The 27,080-nt window shown below is 41.7% G+C and overlaps 1 protein-coding gene and 1 pseudogene across 6 annotated transcripts in view; one reads left to right on the top strand and one right to left on the bottom strand.

Moving 5' to 3' along the window:
* The window catches only part of Gpr45 (G protein-coupled receptor 45), an 83,311-nt gene that overhangs the window by 53,063 nt on the left and 3,168 nt on the right, over positions 1–27,080 (bottom strand). For 4 of the 6 annotated variants that reach the window (XR_015628534.1, XM_087565244.1, XM_087565245.1 and 1 more), the window contains exon 1: positions 5,923–6,002. The gene's annotated coding sequence lies outside the window, so the exon portion shown is untranslated. 6 annotated transcript variants of the gene reach the window in all.
* Hnrnpa1-ps34 (heterogeneous nuclear ribonucleoprotein A1, pseudogene 34) lies at positions 9,174–10,279 on the top strand (annotated as a pseudogene).

Here is a 27,080-nt window from a genome sequence, read left to right as displayed (position 1 = left end):
TAAACACATGGCTATCACAATTGCTAAAATGAAATAATCTCCATGCTTGGCTGACAAGTTATGACCCTCAGCAACCACCATACATGGTAAACTATACTAGCATGATAAAGGAATATCTTTCTGACCATAAACACATCTTGTAGTTGTGGTAGCACAGGACCTTTGGAATCATTGTCTTTTTGCAATTGCTACCCAGTTTTAGAAACTTTATTTTTATCAGGTAAACTTCCTTTAGTTTTGCTGTTCTCAACTTTCCTTTGATACAGTACTGTTTTGCACAACATGGTAGTGCATACTTGTAGCCCCAGCTCTTGGGAAGAGGTAGCTAGAAGAGGGTCATGAGTCTGGGCTATATGGCATGATCTTTCTGAAGAGATGAAGACTCCTTTATCCACTCATTTTCTAGTGTCCATCTCCTCCTTGTATCCATCCCAAATCAGCTTCCAACCTGTCCCATAGTCAGCTTCTAACTTAAAGCAAGGTATCGCTAGATAACTTCTCATCTATCTCATGTTCTTCCTCCAGTCCATCACATGGTCTCTTTAAGAACATATAGGCATGCACAAGGTTGAGGTATGTAACTGATTTCCCTTGAACTAAATGACCTATCAGCTAAAGGAATGTTTAATGTCATTGTTTGACACCACTGCCAAAAATTAAAAACCCAGCTGATTATTAAATATTGAGGTGGTAAATTAAATACCAACTTTCCACAACATAGAATTACCTGGAAAGAGAGTTTCAGCTGAGGATTTATTTTGATCAGTATGGCTTGTGGGCATGTCTGTGAAGGACTGTCTTGACTGTTAATTTATATAGGGAGACTCAGCCCATTGTGGGAGGCACCATTCCCTAGACAGTGTAAGAAATGGTAAAACTAGATGAGAACAGGAGTGAGCAGACAGCATGTCTTAAGTCAGGTTGTACTGGGCAATAGCCCAAGTCATAAAGAATCAAATAGCCTCAGCCTGATTGTTCTGCTCCACCTGCAGATACAATATGCCTGGGTATGGAAAACAACTCAGCTATTCTCACTCAAACCACAAAAATAGCTTTAACTTCCTGGTAGCGCTCTCTCTCTCTCTCTCTCTCTCTCTCTCTCTCTCTCTCTCTCTCTGTGTGTGTGTGTGTGTGTGTGTGTGTGTGTGTGTGTGTGTGTGTAGCCATCTCAGAAAGGTGATGGCAAGCAAGAGTGAGTTTTCAGGAGATGGCCCACCATTTTGAATGGCTTCTATAGATATGTTCTGAGATGCGGAGTCCTAAGAGACTTCATCCCAGGATTGTTTCTCACTGCTGATATGCCTTTCCTGCCACTATTACATAGTTTAATGGTTTTCTGGGTATTTACCTAACCAGAAAAGACAAAGAACCAGACAGGCCCAATTTCAACAGGCTGGAGATGCTTTATTGGGTCAGTGAGGCAGATTTCCTGCAGAATCAATATGAAGATATACTTTCATGTAGTTATGTTGTATAGATGAATTGATGATTTCATAATTCCTGATAATGATTTTATAGAACTCCTAAATTGATACAAGCAATCTTCAGCCACCTATAGAATAAAAGCTGCAAATAGAGCTCTGTAAACCTTCATGTGTCACAGGCTAATTGCACTAGGAAGAAAAGAGAACAGGCTTGGAACAAATTTATGATCGATGAAAACACTCCTTCTAGGTTAGGAATAAGGCCACTACCTGGTAACTAAAGATCATAAACTGGGAATGGGCAATTTATTGTAGGTGCAAGGAAAGAAAATAAATGATGGTCTAGTTTATCTATACAAGATTTCAAAATAATAAGACATAAGGCAGCTGATTTGTCTCTTGATAAATCTGTGTTAACTTAGTACATAAAAATTATTGTTTTAAACTTATAATGAACTTAAGGAGCTAGAAAACAGATTAGGCCCACCACATAGTCAGGTACTAGTCTTAATGGAAAGACATGTAAACAATTCTGCTGAAACTCCTTAAGCCTTATCGACCTATGACATGAACTATTGCCTCAAACTTACTATGAACTTATGGAATGTAAAACTGCTTAGAAAATAGTGTACACTGGCTGGTTTTTGTGTCAACTTGACACAAGGAGGAGTTATCACAGAGAAAGGAGCCTCCCTTGAGGAAATGCCTCCATGAGATCCAGCTGTAAGGCATTTTCTCAATTAGTGATCAAGGGTGGGAGTGCCCATTGTGGGTGGTGCCATCCCTAGGCTGGTGGTCCTGGGTTGTATAAGAGAGCAAGATTAACAAGCCAGTAAGTAACAAGCCTTCATGTCCTCTGCATCAGCTCCTGCTTCCTGACCTGATTGAGTTCCAGTCCTAACTCCCTCTGGTGATGAACAGCAATGTGGAAGTGTAATCTGAATAAACCCTTTCCCCACAACGTGCTTCTTTGTTATGATGTTTTGTGCAAGAATAGAAACCCTGACTAAGACACAGTGTGATCAATAATCTTGAGAAGGTTTAAAAACTAATAACAACAAAGTAGCAGTGTAGCGTTTTTCTTCTTAATCCAGTGTGCATATGTCTATGTGTGCTTGATTCTTTCTTACTTTCTTTTTTTTTTCTTTTCTCTTCTTTCTGACCCATGAAGAGTTAATGAACACTGAGCCTCTCATCTGGCTAGCAAGAGGTCCTTATATCTAAGAGAAAAAAAGCCCAAGTAACTAAGTTTCTTAAGGAGTTAATTGCCAGAAGTCATCAACTTTTGCCCTGATCATGGAGGCCATATCTTTTGCTGCCTTCACCCAGAACCTGACTGCCGGGCAAGACACTAGCATGTGTGTCCATCCTAGCTCCTCTAAGGGTGCTCAGCCTACATCCTGAAGAAAGGTTGGGGCTCCTCACTGATCCAATAAAGCAGCTTCATCCTCTTGAGATTGAGTCGGTCTGCTTCTCTGCCTTATTTTCTTTAGAGCATGGATGCATTTATTGTTGCTTTTGACTATGGATGTAGCTGCTTCAAGTTCTTGCCTTGACTTCCTGCAATAATGGACTGGGATCTGCAATTATAAATTGAACAAACTCTTTCCCCCTGAATGGCACTATTAGTCCAGGTCACTTCAATGACAACAACAGAAATGAAACTAGAACAGATCCCATTATGAAGTAATTGTACATTTTGAAGATGTAGGAATGAAATTGTGATACGTTTAAAAAGAACATGTTTTTCTCTTAAAGATACATCCTGAATCCCTGACAAATTAAATGATAGGACTGATTTAATTCAAATAATCCAACAGGTAAGAAGGAAGCAATGGAAAAATTTAAATGAAATAAGTTAGCATTCATAATTAATGAATCTGGATAATAAGTAAGAAGATACTTGTTATACTAGCTTATTTTTGTATATGTTATCTCATTTCCATAGTATAATTTAAAACAAAGCAGAATACAACATTGCCCAAGTGTGTAACGAACCCATTGCCTTCATGGTCAAGTACCAGATCCTCCAAGTGAGGTATCATCCATCGCCATGTCCCACACTGATTTCTCCCTCAAGAACTGCTGTCACCTCTCTATCCACATATATTTCCAGACTGGCCTGACTCTGTTTCTCTGTCAGGCACTGCCTTCAGTGCTAAACTCTGTGACATCCTCACATCTGCTCAGAATATTCTTTGCCCGTCTGATCCCATGCAGGTTTATCCCATGATCCTTTTCAGGTCTGTGCACCTTTCCCTGACACATGTCTACCCCATAATACTGCAGGAGAGAATAATATCTTTGTTTCACCTATGCTAAGCTTATGGCTAATACCAATGTAAAAGAAGACAGATCAGGAGGGAAAAAAAGCATGATGATGTCTTCAAAACAAATATTTCACAGCACAGAAGCTTTCATAAGAAAATGAAGACCTGAAGAAAGAATATGTATTTCTATGCTAAGGTTGATGATTCCAGCATTTACTGAAGACCAGCTGAGATATCCAGCCTCGTGAACTGAACAACTACTGGATTCTTGGACTTCATGTTGGTGGTAGATAGTCATATGTATGTGATACATATATATATCGCTTGTCTATCCTGGTATCTGTGAGAAACAGAAGCAGTCCTGGATGATGCAATGGACCACCGATTTCCCACAGAAAACACCTCCCTTTCATTAAAGAAAGAGTGAAATTAGGTCACTGCCTGAGAGCCATGGAAGAGAATTGTTATGTTGCAAACAATTATATAAAAGCCGGGTCCCACTGAGAATCAACCCCCTGGGACAGTAAAGAAAGACAAGAGAGAGCTCTGTAAACAGCCAGGTTTGAGGCACCATAGCCCTGCTGAGAGGTTAATATATATATATATAATACATATATATATATAATACATATATATATATGTATATATATATGTATATGCACACACATACATGTAGTCATATCTATATACGTTCAATATATAGATATTTATATACATATATAACTTCATATATATCTACATATAGTTTCATCTCTCTCTATATATATTTCTCTCTATATATACATATACAACATATACATATACATACACACATATAATATGTACATATTATATATACATATACATATATACATATATACATATATACACACACACATATATATACATATATATATAAAATTTCCTTGGGAAGATATTGTGACCTCTGAGTAGCATTGATCATTGAAAGGGTGGCAGGACCCAATCTGTCTCATTCTGCTTCTCGGTTAAGTCACAACAGAAGTCAGTGACACTATCATTAGAGCACTTCCAAAACGGGTTCACCTGACGTCGGCCTTTACCTCTAGGTCCCTCAAGTAAAGTAAACTTCTCCTCATGAGCTAATACATATATAAGTCCTGTCTCAATCTCAAAGAACAGATGATGGAAATATCCCTGCTGAGAATTTGTCTTCCCCCAAGCAGAAACTGACAACCAACCCTGGTGGGTCTCACTGGCCTGCCTTTCCTATCTTGAGCTCTGTGGAAAGGCAAGACCTCACTCTTCTTCTGTCTATAGAAGAAAGCTTCCAAGCCACAACAATAGAACTGCTTTCCTTACAGAGTCTGAACTGCAGACATCTATGGAGACAGATTTCTCCACAATGGAGAACTTAGTAATAACATAGGGGGAAGCAATTCAGTAGCTTCTCAGTGAGCAGGAGCCAACTCTCCTTGATTATCTGGGGTATTAGACTGCCATCTATTTATGGTTCCTTAAAGATCTTGAACCAACCAGGTTTTATGCCTACATAGCTATCTCTTCTGCTCTTCGCACAGAAATGGCACCTAGTAGGAGCCTTGCTGTCCATTTCTTACTTCAGCCTCCTTCCTGATGTGGGATCTCAAGAAAGGAGAAGTGAAATTACATGAACTATATCAAAGGTCAGTGGCTGATGGTGGTGACTGAAGTCTCTTTCTCACTGGTTTGCTCTGAGATATATCCATGGTTCTCATCCTTGGAGCTTACCTGATATGAAAAATCCAGACACTGACCAAGGCAACCTTCATGTTGTGCCAAACCAACCCAATGACCAGGGAAATTTAGAAACGATTATGGATGAAAAAGAAACTTTAATGTAGATCAACCTTCCAGGGACAGGCTCAGATTTAAAATCTTTACCACCAGCAGTCTAGTTCTCGAGACCCATGTGAACATTTGATGGAGAGGTAAGCTGGACATGGTGGCACCTTTAGCTACGGCACGCAGGAAGCTGAGATAGGATGATCTCTGTGAGTTCCAGACTAGCCAGAGCTACAACAGTAATGAGATCTCAGGTAGCTACGGAGTCCATAGCCAAGTGGAAGAGGTAGTAGGGCTGTTCTGACTGAGCACAGACTGCATGCTTCACAGATGTTCTTGCAGCAATTCTGTGAGGCGATCATCATAGTCTCTGACTTTTGAGATGACCAAGTAGAGTTTCTACCTTTGGGCAAGGTCCAACTGGAAAGGAGAGACACTGTACATACCTGAGCCTGGGCGTGGCAGAATCCAAAGCCCTCTGTTCCTAGACCGTCATAGCTTCTCATCTTTTTCAGCAGGTTAGAATGAGGCAGTGGAAGTTTAACTTGGACATTCTGGAGTTCAAGTTAATGATTGATGATAGCTTTTTGCCAGTTTGTACAAGAAGCTAATCGAAAGAACTTTATCTTTTTCTCCTATTTACTTTTCCTAAGCTTTGGTGCATATAATCCCTTATCTGTTAGTGATATCAAAATCAGCCATCCAAAAATGAATTGTAAACTTGGGATGGATAATTAATAACCTTCCATGCTCCAATCAGTGCATCTGCTTTTGTGTTAAAAATAAATGCTACGAATGTTGATTTCATATGTCACTTGCGAGTGAGAGCCTTGGGGCCTCACAAGGGAGTCACGTATATAAGGTCAACTTTAAAAGTGCTTGGGACTGGGTGTCCTAAGGTGGACTGTCTGTCTATCAGAGAACATCAAGGTGAACCCACCTTTAGATTAGCCAGGGCACACCAGGGGTGATTAAAATTAATTTCCTATTCAGAAGAAGCTGGTCATGCTTTATAAGTAGCTTGTCTATCCTGGTATCTGTGAGAAACAGAAGCAGTCCTGGATGATGCAGTGGATCACTGATTTCCCACAGAAAACACCTCCCTTTCATTAAAGAAAGAGTGAAATTAGGTCACTGCCTGAGAGGCATGGAAGAGAATTGTTATGTTGCAAACAATTATATAAAAGCCGGGTCCCACTGAGAATCAACCCCCTGGGACAGTAAAGAAAGACAAGAAGAGAGAGCTCTGTAAACAGCCAGGTTTGAGGCACCATAGCCCTGCTGAGAGGTCAAATTCTTCCTGCAGGTATCTTTATTCAGTCTCTCCTCTGCTAACTTACCCACATTTCTACAAACAACCCCCTTCTCTGCTTCCCAGGCATTTACAAGGCTCCTGGATAAACAGAGTAATAAGGTGGCCAGTCTCTCGGGACACAAGAGTGCTAAAGAGAATTTGTATTTAAAGTGGGACCCATAGAGGATGTAGGATAGGAGCCACAGTGGACTGTGAGCCTTTGGGAGAAATGATACTAAATATCTACATTGTCACAATGCCCAAAAGGACACCGAGGTATGACACAACCAGAAAAAAGGAATGGAGAATACTTCATCAGAATTCAAAGCTTTTGAACATCAAAGGACACTATCAAAACAGTAAGAAGACAAATTTGTAGTAATGTTTGCAAGGTATATATCTACCAAGGGATTAATATCTACAAGACTTGATGAATTTCCAAGACTCAACAACAGCAAACACGTTCCTGTTAGAAAATGACCATTGGACTCAGGCATTTCAAGCTTAGAAATGTGTGCGAATGACCAATGCTTACATGGAGAGACTCTCAACTTCCCTGATCGTTAGGTCGTGCAAGGCAAAACCACATGAGACACCACTTCACACTCATGAAAATCATTCCTTAAAACAAAAATGTTGGCAAGGATGTGCCCAAAGTTGTGCACTGTCAGTAGTATGGAAGTTCCTCAAACAGCCACGCAGTATTATCAAGTAGTTCTAAAAATCCAACTGTGGCTATTAACATAAAAGGATTAAAAGCAAGAATGTTTTTCTAACAAGTATCTGTGCTTTCACATTTCATAGGCCATCTCACATAGTCACAATGGTTAATACAACCTATGTGCTCATGAATGAGGGGACAGACAATCTAGATTTGTACATTCAGTTAGTCCTCTGTATCCTTGGGTTCCACAGCCATCTGGTCAATCACAGACTGGAAGCATTCTTTTTTTTTTTTCTTTTTTCTTTTTTTCGGAGCTGGGGACCGAACCCAGTGCTCTACCACTGAGCTAAATCCCGAACCTCGGACTGCAAGCATTCTTGAATGCCTTGTTTCCCTACCGAATACATTTAGAATTTATTTGTATTGTTTTGGGTATTTTAATCAATGGAGAGAGGATTCAAAGTATATAAGAAAATGAGTATAGATTCTGTGCAAATACTGAACTGTTTTATATAAGGGACTTGAGAATTCTCAAATATATATATATATATATATTCCTGCAAAGATACTGTCTCTCCAAAGGCTGATCAATTAGAATTTCAGCAATTTGGAGAGGTTGGACTATTGCAGATCCTGAGTCTAATGACAATCAGTCTTGGGCCCCTAAAAAGCCACTGCTGATCTACTCCTGTGTTGGATCTAATATTTTATAACTAGTAGATAGAAGCAGACCTAACATCCTGACAAAGAGAACAAAAGCCTTTGGAATATTTGAAATAAAACCCTATTGTTCTCTACCAATCTAAAGTTTAAGAATGATATCAGACAGCGTCTAAGACCAACAGCCGAGTGTTCTACACCTGTCTGTAACTCACCTCTCTGATTTTTCTACCAATATGGTTTTTTTTAATCTTTATTAACTTGAGTATTTCTTATTCACATTTCGATTGTTATTCCCTTTCCTGTTTTCCGGGCCAACATCCCCCTAACCCCTTCCCCTCCCCTTCTATATAGGTGTTCCCCTCCCCATCCTCCCCCATTACCGCCTGCCCCCCAACAATCACGTTCACTGGGGGTTCAGTCTTGGCAGGACCCAGGGCTTCCCCTTCCACTGGTGCTCTTACTAGGATATTCATTGCTACCTATGAGGTTGGAGCCCAGGGTCAGTCCATGTATAGTCTTTGAGTAGTGGCTTTGTCCCTGGAAGCTCTGGTTTCTTGGCATTGTTGTTCATATGTGGTTTTGAACCCTTCAAGCTCTTCCAGTTCTTTCTCTGACTCCTTTAACGGGGATCCCATTCTCAGTTCAGTGGTTTGCTGCTGGCATTCACCTATGTATTTGCTGTATTCTGGCTGTGTCTCTCAGGAGTGATCTACATCCGGTTCCTGTCAGCCTGCACTTCTTTGCTTCATCCATCTTATCTAATTGGGTGGCTGTATATGTATGGGCCACACGTGGGGCAGGCTCTGAATGGGTGTTCCTTCTGTGTCTGTTTTAATCTTTGCCTCTCTATTCCCTGCCAAGGGTATTCTTGTTCCCCTTTTAAAGAAGGAGTGAAGCATCCACATTTTGGTCATCCCTCTTGAGTTTCATGTGTTCTATGCATCTAGGGTAATTCAAGCATTTGGACTAATAGCCACTTATCAATGAGTGCATACCATGTGTGTATACCGTTATGTTTTTAAAATATAATATATGAATATTTAACTCGAGCTGGAAGAGGTTAGTCTGGTCTCAAAATGGAGGTAAAACTGCCACCGGGTTACCCCAGCCTGACTCAGGCCGTCGGTGTCACCGCCGCTGGAAGGGGAGAAGGGGGCGGGAAGGGGGGCTGATCCAAAGGAACCAGAGCAGTTGAGGAAGCTGTTTATTGGTGGTCTGAGCTTTGAAACCGCAGATGGTAGCTTAAGAGAACATTTTAAGAAACGGGGCACACTTACAGACTGTGTGGTAATGAGAGATCCTCAAACAAAATGTTCCAGAGGCTTTGGTTTTGTGACCTACTCTTGTGTGGAAGAGGTCGATGCTGCAATGTGTGCTTGGCTACACAAGGTGGATGGACGTGTGGTGGAACCAAAGAAAGCTGTTTCTAGAGAGGATTCTGTAAAGCTGGGTGCCCATTTAATGGTGAAGAAAACTTTTGTTGGTGGTATTAAAGAGGATACAGAAGAGTATAATCTGAAAGACTACTTTGAAAAGTATGGCAAGATCGAAACATAGAAGGTATGGAAAACAGGCAGAGTGGGAGAGAGAGGATTTGCTTTTGCAATTTTTGGTGATCATGACACAGTTGATAAAATTGTTGTTCAGAAACACCACACTATTAATGGGCACAATTGTGAAGTGAAAAAGGCCCTTTCTAAACTAGAGATGCAGTCTGCTGGATCACAGAGAGGTCGTGGAGGTGGATATGGCAACTTTATGGGATGTGGAGGAAACTTTGGTGGAAAAGGAGGCTATGGTGGTGGAGGTGGAGGCAGCAGAGGCAGTTTTGGAGGTGGTGATGGTGGATATAATGGAGTTGGAGGTGATGGTGGCAACTATGGTGGTGGTCCTGGTTACAGTAGTAGAGGAGGTTATGGAGGTGGTGGACCAGGATATGGAAACCAAGGTGGTAGTGGAGGAGGAGGATATGATGGTTACAATGAAGGAGGAAATTTTGGTGGAGGTAACTATGGTGGTGGTGGGAACTATAATGACTTTGGAAGTTATAGTGGACAGCAACAATCTAATTATGGACCCATGAAGGGGGAGAGTTTTGGTGGAAGAAGCTTAGGCAGTCCCTATGGTGCTGGCTATGGATCTGGAGGTGGAAGTGGTGGACATGGTGACAGAAGGTTTTAAAGTAAAACAGAAACAAACAGCTACATTTCTTAGCAGGAGAGAGAGCAAGGAGTTGTCAGGAAAGCTGCAGGTTACTTTGAGACAGTCCTCCTAAATGCATTAGAGGAACTGTAAAAATCTGCCACAGAAGGAACGATGGTCCATAGTCAGAAAAGTCACTGCAGCTTAAACAGGAAGCCCTTCTTGTTCAGGACTGTCACAGCCACAGTTTGCAAAAAGTGCAGCTATCGATTAATGCAATGTAGTTCAATTAGATGCACATTCCTGAGGTCTTTTACCTGTTGTAGCTTTGTCTTTTTCTTTTCATTACATCCGGTATATTGCTCTGTAAATTGTGGTAGTGGGTACAAGGAATAAAAGATTAAAGAATTTTTAACTTTTCAATTTTTGTGTTAGTTACAGTTTTTCTACATTTTAGTACAGAAACTTTAACAAAATGCAGTTTTGAAGGTGCTTCCCTGTGAGCTAACAAGTAAAGAAGATCATTGCTAATCACTATTTTGTATGAATGTTGCTAAAGTTAACTGTAAAGAACACCTAAGGACTTGCAGTTTAAGGGGAATCTGTTCTTCCTACTTCTAAAACCAAGACGAACGGGCGCTGACATGTGGAGAGAAGAGATACTTGTAGGTTTGCGATGTGTGTTTTAGATAATTAGGATTGAGTAATAAGAAATAACATTTGTGAATTTAATAGCACTAAGATTACCTTCAAATGAAACACACACACACATACACACACACACACACACACACATACACATACATATATAAAATTTATGGCTTTCTTTGTTTTGTTACAATAAAACCTTCATGAAATTACTTGCGCATTAAAAATTAATTTGGGGTCGCGTAAACCATCCCACCTCTATCTTAGGCTCGAAAGCCATCTTATAGTAAAAACTAACTAGACTTATTCCTGTTTATGACTAAATCTTTTTCTCAGAAATTGGGTTATGCCCCGCCTATAATTTTAACTACAGATGGTTCTGTACTGGCTGTTCCAGAAAATAGCTACCATGCCTTTGTTTCAAAAAGTTCCTTATACCCATCTTGCAACCCTACCTTTGCTTCAAAAGGTTGTTATAGTTACCTATTGTTCCAACTACCTTGTTATAACCACTATGCAACCGTGTCTTTGTTTCAAAAGGTCATTGTGAATAACTTGTTACGCTTGCATTCTACTCCTGTAACCCTGCCTATTTTGCCTAGGAAATCCCCCATTTGGAAACACCCTCCCCCTGAGTTATATTAGACAAGGGTCTTCCCCGTGTCTAATGATGATATCTTAAACCCTGCCTTAGCGGGAGGCACTTGCTTTAATTAATTGCTTGCTTTAATTAATTTGCCCATGATGATTTGGGTCAGTGGTCTTTCTCCTCCAATCTTTGGGATTAACAGTGACCAAACTCCGTGTTCTTAGCTATGGGCACTCATATTTGGCTACAGAATAAATTCTCTCTTAATTGTCTTGAGGTAAGAGCTGCATTTTTACCTTTGTATTTTGTCAAAATAACTGAACTGAGGAAATCAATATACAAGGGGAAAAGATTTCAACCATGTGTAGTGGCACATGGTTTTAATTCCAGCACATGTGACGCAGAAGCAAGCAGATACCTGTGAGTTCTGAGCTAACCTGGTCAACATAGTGAATTGTAGGACACCCAGGGCTATATACAGAGATACCCTTTCTCAAACAAATGAAGAAAAGAAGAAAAGGGAGGAGGAAAGATTAGTGACAGTCTGTGGTTGGTTAGCGCCATTGCTTTTGGGCTTGAGTTGAGGCAAAACATTACACAGGGAGCAAGCAGTGAAACATATCTGCCCACTCGTGTCAACCAGGAAGCACAGGGAGAAAAAGAAAGGGGCTGGGTCTAATATATGCTTCAAGAGCATGCCTCCAACAGTCTAATCTCCTACCACTAAGCCCAAACTCCTAAAGATTCTATCCTCCTTCCAACAGCTACAGGCCATAACCAATCATTTAACATGTGGTCTTGGGGAGACATTTAAAATCCACACTACAGCTGCTCACTTCTTGGTCCCCCAAATTTGCTTCCATGTCTCAAAGTAACATGCATTTAATCCATCTCTTAGTGTTCCTAAAGCCTTAAAAATTCCTGCACCGCTAAAAGGTTCAAGTCCAAACTCTGTGAACTCAAGGAAAACTTGGGCCTAGGTAAAAATGAAACAAAATAAAACAAAGAAAGAAACAAAGAAAACATTATAGACTCTCATATGCAATGGTGAGAAGAGGCTAAACTCTCTCATTCTGAAGAATAGGGGTTTAGAAATAATGCTTTGATGATAGAACCTAAAATCCTGTAGTGCTGTGTCCAGCAGTCAGAGCACATGGCAGTGTGAGGTGGGCTCTAAAACCTTAGGAAGCTTGGACAGCCCTAACCTTCTGCTGGCCGTAGATCAAATGGTTCTCTCCCAAGCTCTGTTCGCTCACTGCCTTTGGCTCCCTCTGTAGTTATTACATAGTACTGGCTTTTTACTGGGGTCTCCGTTGCAGTAAAAGCTTTCTCTTCACCCTGTCAGAGCTAACTACTGTATACTTACTGACCTCCAGACTTGCTCCTTCAAAATCTCAGTGGAAGCCTCTATGGCCCTACAACTTTTATACTCTATGTGATTGGAAACTAGCATTATGTGGATAATCTGCCACCAGCTCTGAGTAGTCAATCCTGCTCAGAACAGCTTCAGAGTTTCTGGGTAGCTGAAGGCCAACAAAAATCTTGTTGAAAATCTCCCTAGGTTGCCATTTGTGAACTGGGTGTCCCAATCTCTTCTTTCTTCTCGAATCAGTCTTTGAAATGAATTTACGTTTCTACACTTCCCAGTCCTCTACCTCCTAAGATGCCCTCAAAAGAATCTGTCCCATTGTCCTGAAACAAAGTGCCTTTGTTTGTGGTTTGTTTTCCTCTGTTTTGTTGCTCCAGAGTCTTGCTATGTAGCACTGAGTGGACTAAAACTAGCTATGCACTCCAGGATGAGCTCAAATTCATGGCAACCCTCCTACCTAAGCCTCACAAAAGCTGGGATCACAGACATGCACCACTATGTCAAGAATGGCTGCCTTCTTTTTAATAATGTTAATCCCCATATAGTCTTTGGGCAAAACTTTAAAGCACGCTCTATGGATTTGGATGTTTCTGCTCTGCTGTTTGCTCTTGGTTCTCAATGTAAATCTAGCTAGAACCACCCTACAAATCCCACGCCACTGACTGAATCACACACTACCAGGTGCAGCAAATTCTTTCACCAGATAATGCAGTCCATCACCTTAATAGTCCATGCCCATAAAGCTTCAGAGTACTGACAATGTGTATGCATGGTCTTTGCACATACAGGGACTCTTACTCTGTTCTGAACAGAGTTATCATTTCCATTGGACTCTTCATCAGAACAGCTTTTGTTGTCATATTCTTATCAACAACCTTCTGGCTGCTTGAGTTCTTACAAGAATGGCCAAAGTCTACTTGCAACATGCTTTCTCTAACCCATCATATCAACTTTTCCAAACTGCTCCCACAAACTAGTTCCAAGAGCTTCTGGGCTTGATCATCTACGATAGTCACATCAACGTCTATACCGTTGGACTGTGTCAGCCCTTTATGACATGGTGCAGTAGCTGCGAAAATCCACTATAAGAAAAGTTTATTTTGATTCATGGTTCTGTCCATGATTGCGAGGGCAGAACATCATGAAGGGAGCAGAGAAAAATACCACAGAAGTGCCAGAAGAAAAAGAGTTGGGCAAGGGGCGACAATACTTCTTTTCAAGGTCATATTGACCACATTGACCCTTACGATGACAGTAATTCTTTCCCCTAAGCCACACTACTACATGTTCTATGATCTCCCAATAGAACCACAGCTGACAACCATGTCTTCAACTATGGTCTTGGAAAAGCATTTAGATTTAAATTATCACATGGTATAATATGGATGAACCTTGAGGGCCTTATTATGCTAAGTGAGTCCAGCCAACACCAAAGAACAAATACTGGAATTCCATATATAGGTGGTACTGCGCTTACTTAACTTCGTCACGGTTATGGGGACAAAGCTGTCAGGTGACCTGCCACCCCATCACACCTAAGTCCACAGAATAACTAGTACCCAGGGTACCAGTTTTTTGTTTGTTTTTGTTCTTTGTTGTTGTTGTTGTTGCTCCACAGCACTGCACAGCATTCTTCTGGTCCATCTCACCACCTCAGTCTCCTGGGCTGAATAGATTATGGTTAAGGGAAGGCAGACCATGTTAGTCCATATAAGCAAAATCTATAATGGAAGAGAGGTAACACTTAAAAACCTAGTCCATCTCGCTAGTGACAGATAATCCCCCATAACTAGGTCTGGTGCAAAGATGAGAAACATACCTGTACTACCATGCTGACTGGTTTTATGTCAACTTGACACAGGCTAGAACAACAGAGAGGAAAGAGCACCATAGGAGAAAATGCCTCCATAAGATCAGGCCTGTAGGGAATTTTCTTAATTAATGATTGATGGGATAGGTGTTGGTATTCTGTCTAAGCTCCACCCCCCACAGCTACCTGTTGCCTAGCAACAGCCAGCTGTGCCTGACTATATAAGGGGCTGCTTGCCCCCTCCTCGTCCTCTTCCTCCTCTCTTACCCCCTCTTATTCTTTGTTCTTCTCTGCTCTTGCCCCCTTCCCATCCCCTCCCCCCTCCACCTGCCCATGGCCAGCCTTTCCTCTCCTCTCCTCTTCCTCTCTCATTAAACCTCTCCTCATGGAACCATGGTGGTTTGGTGTGTTCTGTTTGAGCACGGGCTAAGATTCAGAACCCTAACAATAGGGCCTAGCCCACTTAGGGTGGTGCCACCCTTAGGCCAATGGTCCTGGGCTCCATAAGAACACAAGATGAGCAAACCAGGAGGAGCAAGCCAATAAGCCCCTCAATGGCCTTCTTTTTCAACTCCTGCTCCCAGGTTCCAGTGCTGCTTGAGTTTCTGTCCTACTTCTTTCAAAGATAAACTGTGATAAGGACATATGAGTGAAATAAATCCTTTTCTTCCCAAGCTGCTTTTGGTCATGGTGATTCATCACAGCAATAGTAACCCTAACCATGCAACTTCCCCATATTTATTGATATACGGGACCCTGGGGTGCAATAAAGCACTGTAACGAGTTCAGCTAACAGGTGTCTTGCTCTCTCCTTTCCTCTTTTCTGAACCTTGAGTCATATTTGCTGAAGGGGCATTTCTTTAGGTTTTAGCTAAGTAGCAACAGGGGAAGGGGTTAGGTGTAGGAGCCAGTGTTATGTTCCTCATAGAGAAAAAGAAGACACATTCATAGGTGAGAAAGACTACTGTCTGAGTGTGGAGACCATGGTCATTGCCTCACAGACTCTCCCCTTCATCCTACAAAAGCCCCTCATGTTCTGAAACCCATGTCCCAACAATCTCTGTTTCGTTTTCTTCTAAAAGTTTATACATCACATTGTGACGTATCATGTGATCACATGTTAATCATTTGTCCAAGATAGAAGATTTAAGTCAAGATTCACTTTGTTTAAAATATTCTATTTTGCCTTTCTAGATTCATTTTAGCATAATCTTATCTTCTTTCACAAGACCATCTTGATAATATGGTAGAAACTACTTTAAAACACTTATAATATTGAGTCTTGATGGCTTTGCTATATTGATTATTCATATCTATGAAAACAGTGTCTCCACTGATTTGTGTGTTTTCCTTGATTTCTCTCACTGGTGTTCTGTAGTTTGCTGAAGTATTTTATATCAGTTTTAAAATATTACAACTAGTATTTTAGTGTTTAACATGACAGCAAATGGTTTTACATTTTTATTTTAGTTTCTAAGTGTTTGTTATCTTTCTTCATTAATCTTGTATCTGGAAGCTCTTCTTTTTTTATGTTGGAGAAAATCAATACTAGGGCATATATGTGGAGGTCATGGTGATGTCTCCAAGAGTCAGTTCTCTTCTTCCACCAAGTGAGTCCAACTCAAGTCATCAGACTTGTCAGCAAATGCTACCTCATCAGCACTAATCTTGTCTCACGTCATTTCCTATCTTTAGGAAAGTTTTATTGAGATATTTACAACATTTTGATACAGGTATGCCACCTACAAGGATTCTTTTTATTCTTTTTTGTGGTTATTGAACTTTGCATTTCATTTTCTTGTCTTAGTACAGAGGTAAGAACTTCTTGTATTACATGTCTTAGTGGAGGTTGGACATACTTCCTTATTTCTGATCTTAGAGGCTCTTAGTTAGGGTTTCTATTGCAGTGATAAAACACCATGACCAAAGCAACTTGGGGAGGAGTGGGTTTCTCTGCCTTGCATTTCCACATCACAGTTCATTATCAAAGGAAGTCAGGTAGGAATTCAAAGTAGGTAGGAGTCTGGAGACAGAAACTGATACAGAGGCCGTGGAGGAGTGCGGGTGACTGGCTTGTTCCTTGTGGCTTGCTCAGTTTGAATTCTTGTAGGTCCCTGAACTACCAGCCCAAGGGCAGCTCTGCCTACTGTGAGCTGGGTCCTTCCACATCAATCATCAACCAAAAGAATGCACCACGGGCTTCCCACAGGCCAATCTGGCAGTATTTTCTCAGTTGAAGTTTCCTCTTCCCAAATGACTCTAGTTTGTGTCACGTTGACATAAAACTAAAGAGCTTGGGTCAAGGGGTGATCATTTAGTCTTTCAACATGAAATGTGTTTTTTATTTCTAAGCCTCTCTGGATATCTGGACTGGTTGGGAACAGTCATGCTATACTCCTTATTTTCTAATCATTTTAAATATAAAATGATATTGAGGGTTGTGTCAGACATTTTCTTCTTCATCAAGTGACATGAGTCCTTTCTATCTATTAATATGGTGGTATATGTACATGTAATAAATTGAACCAGCCTTGCAAACCTGGAATAAACCTCATTCAGTCAGTCATGATGTGTGATTTCATATATAGCTGAATTCAGTAGTTGACATGTTTTAATGGTATTTAGCTTTCCTTGTTTATTTCTCTTGACTGTTTTTTGTATCAAGGAAATAATGACTCCGTTACAAAAATAACAATGTTCTTTCCTGTAGTTTCTGGAAGTCACTGAGTGAACTGGTGTCAATCTTCCTTTAAAATTTCAGCAGTGTTCTTCAATGACACCATCTTGACTTGGTACTTCTTTCTTGATAGACTTAAATTAGGAATCAATTATAAGAATCACAGAGCTATTTGAAGTATTTGTATTATTTTGGTTTTAGTTACTCTCTGTTGCTGTGCTGAAACACCACCCCCAAAACAACCTGGGGATAAAAGGATTTATTTGGCTTACAGGTTACAGTCCATTACTGGAGGATGTTAGGGAGAAACAGAGACAGGGATCGTGGAGGAAAGCTGCTTGCTGGCACAATTTTCATGGCTTGCCCAGTTTGCTTTCTTATAAAACCAGAGCCATCTATCCATAGGTGGCAGTGCCCATCGTAGAATGGACCCTCTCACGTCAATCATTAAGAAACATCTACAGGACAACTTGATGATTGGAATGTCTCAATTGAGGTTTCTTCTTCCCAGGTGGCTGTAGTTTGTTTTGTTATGGAGCCTGCTTAGGTACAGCATAACTCAAACACTAGGTCCCTGCAGATGATTTAAAATCTATTGTAATCAAGCCACTACTGATCAATCAGGGACTTACAACACACTCAGGAAATAAACTGTGACCCTGAGCCAGAATATTTAAGTTTGCAAACCACGAACATCTGTGCCAAGTTACTGTTATATGTTTTTAACCTATCAGGATTTAGGGATAAGGACTTTGCTTATGTGGTTTATCTACGTGAAGTGATACAGAATGTAGATTTGTACGGTCCAATCAGTCAAATCCATTTGCTCTTTCGTAGTTAGGAGCAGTCATTGTGGTTTGGGGAGCAAAAGATGAAAAATGGGTACAGCCATTATGTTCTGAAATAGAAGATAACAGAACAGAAGCTGTTCAGCTATTGGGAGGTCCCCAGATCTCCTAGGGCCTGGGACCTTGAACTTAGGTTCCCCCTATGATTATAGTCTGAAAACAAGATGGTGGTACTTTGGACAAGTTGTTCCCAACAGTTCAAGTTGACAAAAACTAATCAGCACAGGGGAGTTGTGGTAGATTGTATATTTCTTTTTTCTTTTTGTTTTTTTCTTCTTTTCTTTTCATTCATGAACGTGTCTGCTTCATCTAGGTTTCATTTTTCTTGACTAGTTAGCCCCTGACATTCTCTTGTTATTCACTTGGCATTTGCAGAAGCCGTAGTATGTTGTTTTGCTATGAGACTAGCATTTTCAACCCTTCCTTGTCTATCTTGTGGTTGACCGGTCAGTTTCTTTTTATTGTTTTGTTTGAAAATTTATTTCATTGTCTTTCTCATTTTTTTTTTCCTGCTTCCAAATTCAAACAATTAAAGCAAGTCTGGGGGAGGAATTGGAGAGATGATTCAGCAGGTGACGTCCCTAGTTTCTGTCTCCCAACAGCTGTGTTACTGGTGGGTTCCCACACCTACTCTTGTTTTCCCCTGGGTCCTGGGGATATGTGCTTCAATCCTTGTGCAGCAATTGTTTTATTCACTGACTCATCTGCCCAGCATCCGAAATCCACACATTTTTAATTGTATCTTTATTGTTTTCTTCTTCCTCCTTCCTTTGGCTGTTCTTTAGATTTTGTTTGTCTTTAGTTTCTTGTGGTAAAGATTTAGAATGTTGACTTGAGAGGTGTCTGTGTGCAAATTTCCCTTTCAGAACTGACTTGGTTCTGTTCCATAAATTTTGATGTGCTATATTTTCATTTCGATTCATCTTAATTTATTTCTATTCCCATTGAGATACCCTCTTTAATGCAGGAGTTATTTAGAAGTGTGAGGTTTGGCCTATAGGGTTTTGAATATTTTATTATGAACTTTTCAATTTGACTCCTTTTTTAATCAAAGAAATACATTTACATTTTCCGTTCTTTTAAGTTTGCTGAGGTTAGTTTATGGCATAGGCACAACATATCTCTACTCGTGTTCCCTGGGTGCTTGAACAGGATGTGTGTTCTGCTGTTGGTAGAGTAGTTTATAAATATTGACAGGGCGCTGTTACTCTGACCTGCATTCTTATATGTTTTTCCTCTAGTTATTTACTTTGTTGCTAAGAGATAGTTTTGAAGTCTCCAACTATGGTGGCTACGAAGATGTCTTTTTTAGGAGTTCTTGTGGAGGACCTGAGTAGGCAAGTCCCACCTTAGGCAGCTCATGCATGCCTATCACTCAAGGTCTAGAAGATCCAGTGGTCTCTTCTGGACTCCATGAGTATCTGCACTTAGGTGTAAAACTCAAACACAGACACACATATAGATATATAAATTTTAAAAAAAGTTTTTGTTCAGGTCTACTTTTTTTTTTATTATTGTACACACAATTTTTGGCATGTGCACATGCTTCTTGGTGTAATGTCCATCTCTGTATCTGTTTGTTTTGTTTGACCTGAGCTACTTTCATTTGATACTAGCAATTATACTAATTTCTCCTTTTATATTCAATATTAGCACGGTATAATTTTTGTATCATTTTACTTTATATAAGTATATTTGGAGTAGAATTCCTATAGACATCATATACTTAAATGATGTTTTAAAATCCATTCTGTCAACTATCTTTTATTTGCAATATTTAGGTCATTTACATTTAATGGTATTGGGACTGGAGTCTACCATATCAGCCTTTCTTCTGCTTTCTTTCTCTTTATTTCTTTGTTTTTCTTAATTCCTATGCATTCATTTTTCTTTTTGTGTGATGCTTTGTGCCAGCTGCCAGTTGAAACTTAACCATCAGAGTCTGCCACCCACCAACCACCCATACTGGTCTTACAACATGTCACCCCTTTCCTGTGAATGAAGCACTGTTTAGTGGCACCATAGTGGGTTCTCTGGTGGCACTCTATATCTCTGTATCTATATCCTCTGCACTGGCAGAGACCACAGTGTTATTTGCTCTTTGCTCCCTTTTATGAAGAGGAAGCCTTCAGTTGGGATTGGTATTTGGATCTTCTTGTTCAATGTGCTGCAGACCTCTGCAACCTATGTTTATGGCATCTGAATAAGTCTCCCAAGGCTTCAGAGGCTGAAATTTAATCCCTATTGTGTTATTAGGAGGGTGGTGCTCCATTTAATCATGGTGCTTACAGGAAAGGCCTGAGGTAATGAGGATTCGCATGAGGTCAACAGGGTGGAGCCTCAAGATTCAATCCTTGCAGCTTCATAAAAAGAGAGGCGGGAAATAGAAATATAGATTTACCCCCTGTAATACCCTAGAGTGTTTTCGGGAAGTAGGCCATCACTTATATAGGTCCTTGAGCTTTTATGAGAACTAGGAATTCTTTTAATCTCTGGCTGTAAGAAATATTTTTGCTCTATAAAGATGCTTTCCCTTGCTCCTTTGGTCTATGGTAGGGGCTCTTAGTGACACATTCCTAGATTTTTGGGTAGAGCAGTCACTATAGATATTGAAACCCAAACACAGAGGAAGGGTGAGCAGGTTAGCACATGAACTGATGAGTGCTGTCTGAAGTGGGGAAAGACCCTGTCCTGCTGTTCACTGATACTCTATGGAGCAAGGCTCATGATCTCAGTCTGGTTTTGTTCTTTTCATTCATGAGTACTGGGCTCTGGGTGGATCTGTGGAATACGGGCAATGGAAGCACAGGAACAAAACTCTTGGCTTTCTTGGACTATGATCATCAATAAAATAAGGCAAAAGAGAGCTGTAATCTAATGTACCGTATTACTGTAATTAGAGCTTCATGTGTTCAGCTCTCTCCCGCCTTCCCTCTGAAATAATGAAACAGCTTAATATAAATAGTCATGACTTTTCGCCTCCATCATGTGGTGCGCAGTGATTGGGAAATTAGGCCGACAGTGCACACTTAATGGATTCAGAGCTCAGAATGTAAAAGAAAGGACACAGCACAGGAAGTCAGTCTGGCCAAGCTGAGAGGCCCCATTCCACCAAAGAGGACACCAAGACCCAGACAGGGCAAATGACTTGTAGATGCCACGCACACAAAGCCAGCACCTAGGCCCCTCTTTCTTGCTCTGTGTTCCTTTCAACCCTCCCATGTTGCCTCTGGAAAACTTCCTATGACGGAATATTCTAGAAAGCTCTGTGCATGTTGAGTTGGCTGGTCTACAAAATCGGTTAAGTAGAGAACACAGGATCTTTGAACCCAAGCTGATGTTGGGCCTTTCTATACAAGTCATAGCACTCCAATGTCATCTGCAAAAGGCTTGAATTATTTTCACCACTGAGGATTAGACTCTGAGGCTCACAGGAAGTGTGACAGTGCTCTGTCACTGAGCTACATCCTTAGCCCTAGAAACACTTTTCATCACAGCCATTCCATGCCAGTGATATCTAGAGGAGAACAGTTGGCATTACAAAATGTTTTCTGTTCATTAAGCTATTTGTGTACCTACAAATAAAAAAAGCCAACTTCAAGTCTGATACCTCTCATTTCTATAGTGATACTGAAAGCATCAGATAAAGGACTTACTAATGCTTACGTTTGTGGTTCTGTATAGCATGGATGATGGTCATCGGAATGAAGGTCCACAGGGCTCCCCGAGGAGAGGAGCCAGTATCCTCACCGCACAACAAGACTCCACCCATAATGTGTAGTCCAGATCGAGGTATGCTACTTTCGACCTAACCTGCTGAACTTAAACAAAAGTCTGCCAAAGTCATGTAGCTGCCCTTCCTCTTTCCTTCGCTCCAGCTCCTCTGCCCCCTCCTCCTCCTCTTCCCACTCACTCTGGATAATAACTGTCAGTAAAACACATTTCCTGTTCACTGTGAAGACCCATCCAAATCTGACCAAGGCACGCGTGGCAGAACCTACTTCTGCCAGTCTGCAAAGATTGACGAGGCCTGGCTCTCAACAGGTGCTCACTAGGCAAGACCTAGCAGGTCAAAGAGAAATGGAGATACCGGTCCCATAAGGAAGAGCACTCCTCCATGCCCTTGGCTTCCCCAGCCCAATTTTCCTCTCCTTATCTGGGATGCAGTCAGAACTTAACTCTAAGCTTCCAGCAACGGAAGGTGAAGGATACGAACTTCAGGCATGGAGCTAAGACCAGTCCACGACAGGTGAAGACTCCCTCCAGGGGCCGGGCGCTTCAGAGGGCATCCAGAGCCGAGCTTAACATGAATGTCTAGCCTGCCATCCGATGGTGTAAAGGTCCCTTTGTCTTCCCAGAGTCATGAAGAACCCAAATCACAGGGGAATTAAGCATGGAGATGGCTGAGATAGGAAACAATCTCCATTTTGCAGATGAAGAAAGATGAAGCCATCTCAGTCTGAGTCAACCAGCCCTTTCCACTCATAAACATATTTCTCTAGCATGCTGGCACTCTTTCCCTCCCCCACCCCAGTCACCTGCTCTGGATGTCTCCTTTAGGGAGAATCGTCACCTATTTTGAATAGAAATGATTTGCCATTTCCTAGACAAATCCGAGCACCAGGCTCTTTGAGCACTTGTGTGTTATTACTGAGATCTCACAGACGTCCACAGAGCAGAGACGCAATTCTGCAAGATCCTGACTATCTGCGCTGGCAATTAACATGAAAGTAAAAAAGATGCTCCCAGAAACACTACCATTTCAAAAATCACTTTTCTTTATAATTTGCATCTCCGTTTTTTTTTTTTTGTTGTTTTTTGTTTTTGTTTTTTTTTTTTTTTTTTTTGGAGGGGAGGGAGTAAAAGGGTAAGTGGACACAGAGGAACGAAAGATAATTGCAAACAAACGTTTTTATCTCTTTGGCTCCTCGCATTATGTCAGACATATCACAAATGCTTATAAAAGAACAGGATGAATTTATTAGAAATGAATGCAGCAGCTATTGTCCCCCTGCAGATTGTTCTAAAGACTCAGTTTTACAGGTATCTGATAAACCGCACCCAGAGACCGTGCACTCGTTCTCTGCTTAAAAGTCACCTTTATATGTTTGATGTTCCTGATGCGAGAGTACTTTGTGAACACAGCTGAGTGCCGGCTCAGTCATAGCTCACACTGGCGTTGCAAACATGCAACTCAGGCTTGAGTAGGAGGCCCCCAAGCTTCTGTCAGGATCAACAGAAAGTGTGAGGATTGGCGAAGAGAGTGAGCACTGACTTTCTCAGAGGTAATGTGTACATTATGTGCTATTTGCTGGCAAAGTGCCCACTCTGATCCTATTTCTGCTCTTTTGATGATTCTTCAAATAAGCAAGCGGGAAAGATTCACAGGCTGACAGCCCTGAGATAAGATGTACGTTTTACTAAAAACTTCATCACCGAGTTCTCGTGTGAAGAGGAAACTGGACTTGTCAGCGTGCCTGAGCTGGTTTTGGCTCTGTGGTCTTCTGTTAGCCCTTTTTCTGTTGATATGACAAAATGTCTGATGCTTCCACAATAAAAGAAATGCTCAAATAACTCATGGTCAGGAGGTTATGATTGACTCTGGTGAGGAACTCAGGACCAATGGCATTACAAGGAGGGAGGGAGAGAGGGAGGGAGAGTGAGCAAAAGAGAGAGACACAGAGAGATGGAAAGAGACAGAAAGAGATGGAGAGAGAGAGAGAGAGAGAGAGAGAGAGAGAGAGAGAGAGAGAGAGAGAGAGTTAGTTCACCAACCCATGGCAAGACTCACAGGTAGAGGGCAGGGATGGGCCACATGAGACCTGTAGTACAAACCACATATAAATCATAATGAATCTCAACATGCTTCTTGTCCATCTGCTGTTGCAGCAACAGCAAAAATCTACCGAACAGAATGTGGACAAGCAGAACATACCTGCAACAGCACTGCCAACAGTGACCAGATAAACAAGCTTGCCTGGAATCACTGTCAGCATCAGCAGATGTCGGCAGAGGCGGGTCCCAGTGAGCCCCTGGCTGGCTCTGGAACCAGAAAGCAACTCACTCAGGAGTTACTCTTAACCTCAGACCACTTCTCTTCACCCCACACTTAGGAACATTAAGCTTGAGTTTCCCCTGAGCTGAGCATTCATGTGCCACGCCACCTTTGCGTTTCCTGCCATAGCTAGCCGAATCTTACCTGTGACACTGATCATATCTCCCCTGGTATCTAATGGAAGTTATTTCTGTGTGAGTCTTCATATTGCCATGATTCACAGGTTTGACATGTCTGACATGCTGGTGATGAGCTTCTTACGCACGCTACTGATGCGGGAGTATTAAGCCAAAGACCACCAAGTTGCTTACTGCAGACAGGGGTTGTTCATTTCCTCAGAAACAGGCCTGCCAGTATCTTGTACATACACAGAGTGTCTGGGGTGCTCCTCAGCAGAGAAGAAGTACAGTCAGGAGAGAGCTAAGGGCCACCACAAGCAAAAATTCACCACCTAACCACATTTAACATGAGTTCCTATAGCAAGTCGCAGTTTCAACACATCCATGGCCAGTAGACAGCATGGTCCCAACAAAAGGTGAAGCAGCAAGTGATACAGTCATTTTCCACGAGGAGCCCGGGACAAGAGGGAATTCCCACAAGAACACTGCAGGCACAGTGCTTGGTGTCTCTACAACTTCCCATCTTCACTGAGCTCTGCTCTGGAGGAAGGGTATTATATTTTTAAAGAAAATATGTTTTCCCTTACTTAGGCATAACCCTCACACCATCTTTCTATTTGTTCTTTGCCTGAATATCCATCCATTAGCTGATCCACCCATCTGCCTGTCTGTCCCCTGGGCCATCCATCCATTTATCCATCCACCTATCTATTTGTCTGTCCTGCATGCCTATATCCAAATCCTTTCATTCATCCACTTCTGACAGTCTATACATCTACCCACCCCACTCTGTGCATGTGTCTGACTGTCTTTCTTTAGGTCCATGGGAACTTGTACACACACACACACACACACACATACACACACACACACACACACACATCGTCATCATCATCATTATCATCATCATCATCATCATCACCACCACCACCAACCACCCATCCACTCACTCACCCATCCATCTTGCCTACCCTCATAATCCATCCATCCACTCAGTATCTGATTGCCTTTTCCACATCCAAGGTCCTGGGCCTTCCTGACAGACTTCATCCTCACAAGCAGCTTACGTTTTTTTGAGCAGAAATAGCAGTAAGAACGATGCCTTGGCAAGTCTTTCCCCAGTTACTATGCATTTCCCCTGATCCCAGCAAAACAAAGAAAATATGCTCTACTTTTTTCTGACAGCTGAGATAAGAAACTTGGGAAACGGAAGACAAAAGGATAAGAAAACAAACCCCAGACACCTCTAAGAGCCCTTCCCTTGGTAAGTCTCTCAGAACCATAGTGACCACGCTTACGGGACTGGAGCACTTGAGACACAAAGGACGCACACTTCCAGCTGTGCCACACAAACAAGTTCAGATACTTAGAAATCCGTCCCCAGTACAGTTTCAAACTTTTGGGATCTGCTCATTTAAGCAACTGGCATTTTCTCTCAGGTTGCAGTTCAGAGCCAAGATCCATGAATCCGAACGATCATGCTCTGTTTGGGATTTTCAGTCCTCAGTTTCAGGCAGAAGGCAGTGAACCAGTGGCAGTGGTGAGGGTACTTTAGGATAGCGAGTCCCCATAAAGGAAGGCATCAGTTAGTCACCAAAATCAGCAGACAGAACATGAAATCAATTGTTAAGACATATACCAAAGAGAAGGAAAGAACTCAAGCATGCCAAGGAAAGTGAAATGTTTGAAATTTTCAAACAGAAATGAGGCTTTAACAGTTCTTTCCTCCCTGAGCAGTTTCTCAGATTTCCTTAGGGCGCTGCTGCTCTTGCACTGGCATCTCCAAGGGCTGCTGCTTCCCTGGAAGGCTGTGACTCATCACTTGTACCCAGTAGTTCCAGAGCTGTGTCTCCTACCTGCCCGTCCCTCTAGTGACAGAGCCCAGCCAGAAGAGAATATGTTCAATCCTTTTGCATTGCAGAGGGCTTGGTAGTACACATCACTTCCAACTGCACTACATGCTAAGTGGCAGTCAAAGCTACATGCACACAGAAAGGGATGTCAATGCCAGATATGATGGCTTTTGCCTGGAGTCCCAGTATTTGTGAGACTGTGGCAAGAGGCTTGCTTGGTCTGAGTTCAAGGCCAGCCAAGATTACAAGTGAGACACTGTCTCAAACATGGGATGGGTACGGTGGTGCATGCCTTTGATTTTAGCACTTAGAAGCTGAGGCGGTGGATCTCTGAGTTCCAGGTTTATGAGGTCTATTTATATAGTGAGTTTCAGGATAGCCAATGGTACTACATAGTAACACTCTGTATCCAAAATAAAGGGGGGGGGGGAGCTGGGGGCTGAATTGGGGAAGGGAAGCTGGGTAGTCATACAGCACAGAGGAGTAGAATTCTGCCCAAGTACCCTCCTTGTGTTTATGAAGAACCAGGAGTGCTATAGACAATGAAACGACAAGGAATTGTATCTAGTAAGTAAATGATCACTGCAGGATCTACTAACTGGTCATTGTAGGATCTAGTAACTAAGTCACTGTTCACTGCAGGATCTAGTAAGTAAGTAACTGATCATTGCAGGCACACAGCCCTCCTTGCAGGTGTGTAACTGTTGTTGTCATTGGTACATTGACAAAGAAACTTAATCATTTCCCAAGACCTCAGAAGCTCAAGAGTCACCAGGTTGTCTTAATCCCCCACCCCCACCCCCCACCCCCCTCCAGCTTTCTTCCTGCTGTGCAGGCGTTCCCATTGTTCCCAGACCTTGGAGCAGTGCTGAA

Source organism: Rattus norvegicus, chromosome 9, assembly GCF_021556685.1.
Source record: "Rattus norvegicus strain SHRSP/BbbUtx chromosome 9, alternate assembly SHRSP_T2T, whole genome shotgun sequence".
Lineage (NCBI taxonomy): Eukaryota > Metazoa > Chordata > Mammalia > Rodentia > Muridae > Rattus > Rattus norvegicus.
Note: the sequence above shows the minus strand (reverse complement) of the source record. Positions and strands in the feature narration are given on the sequence as shown.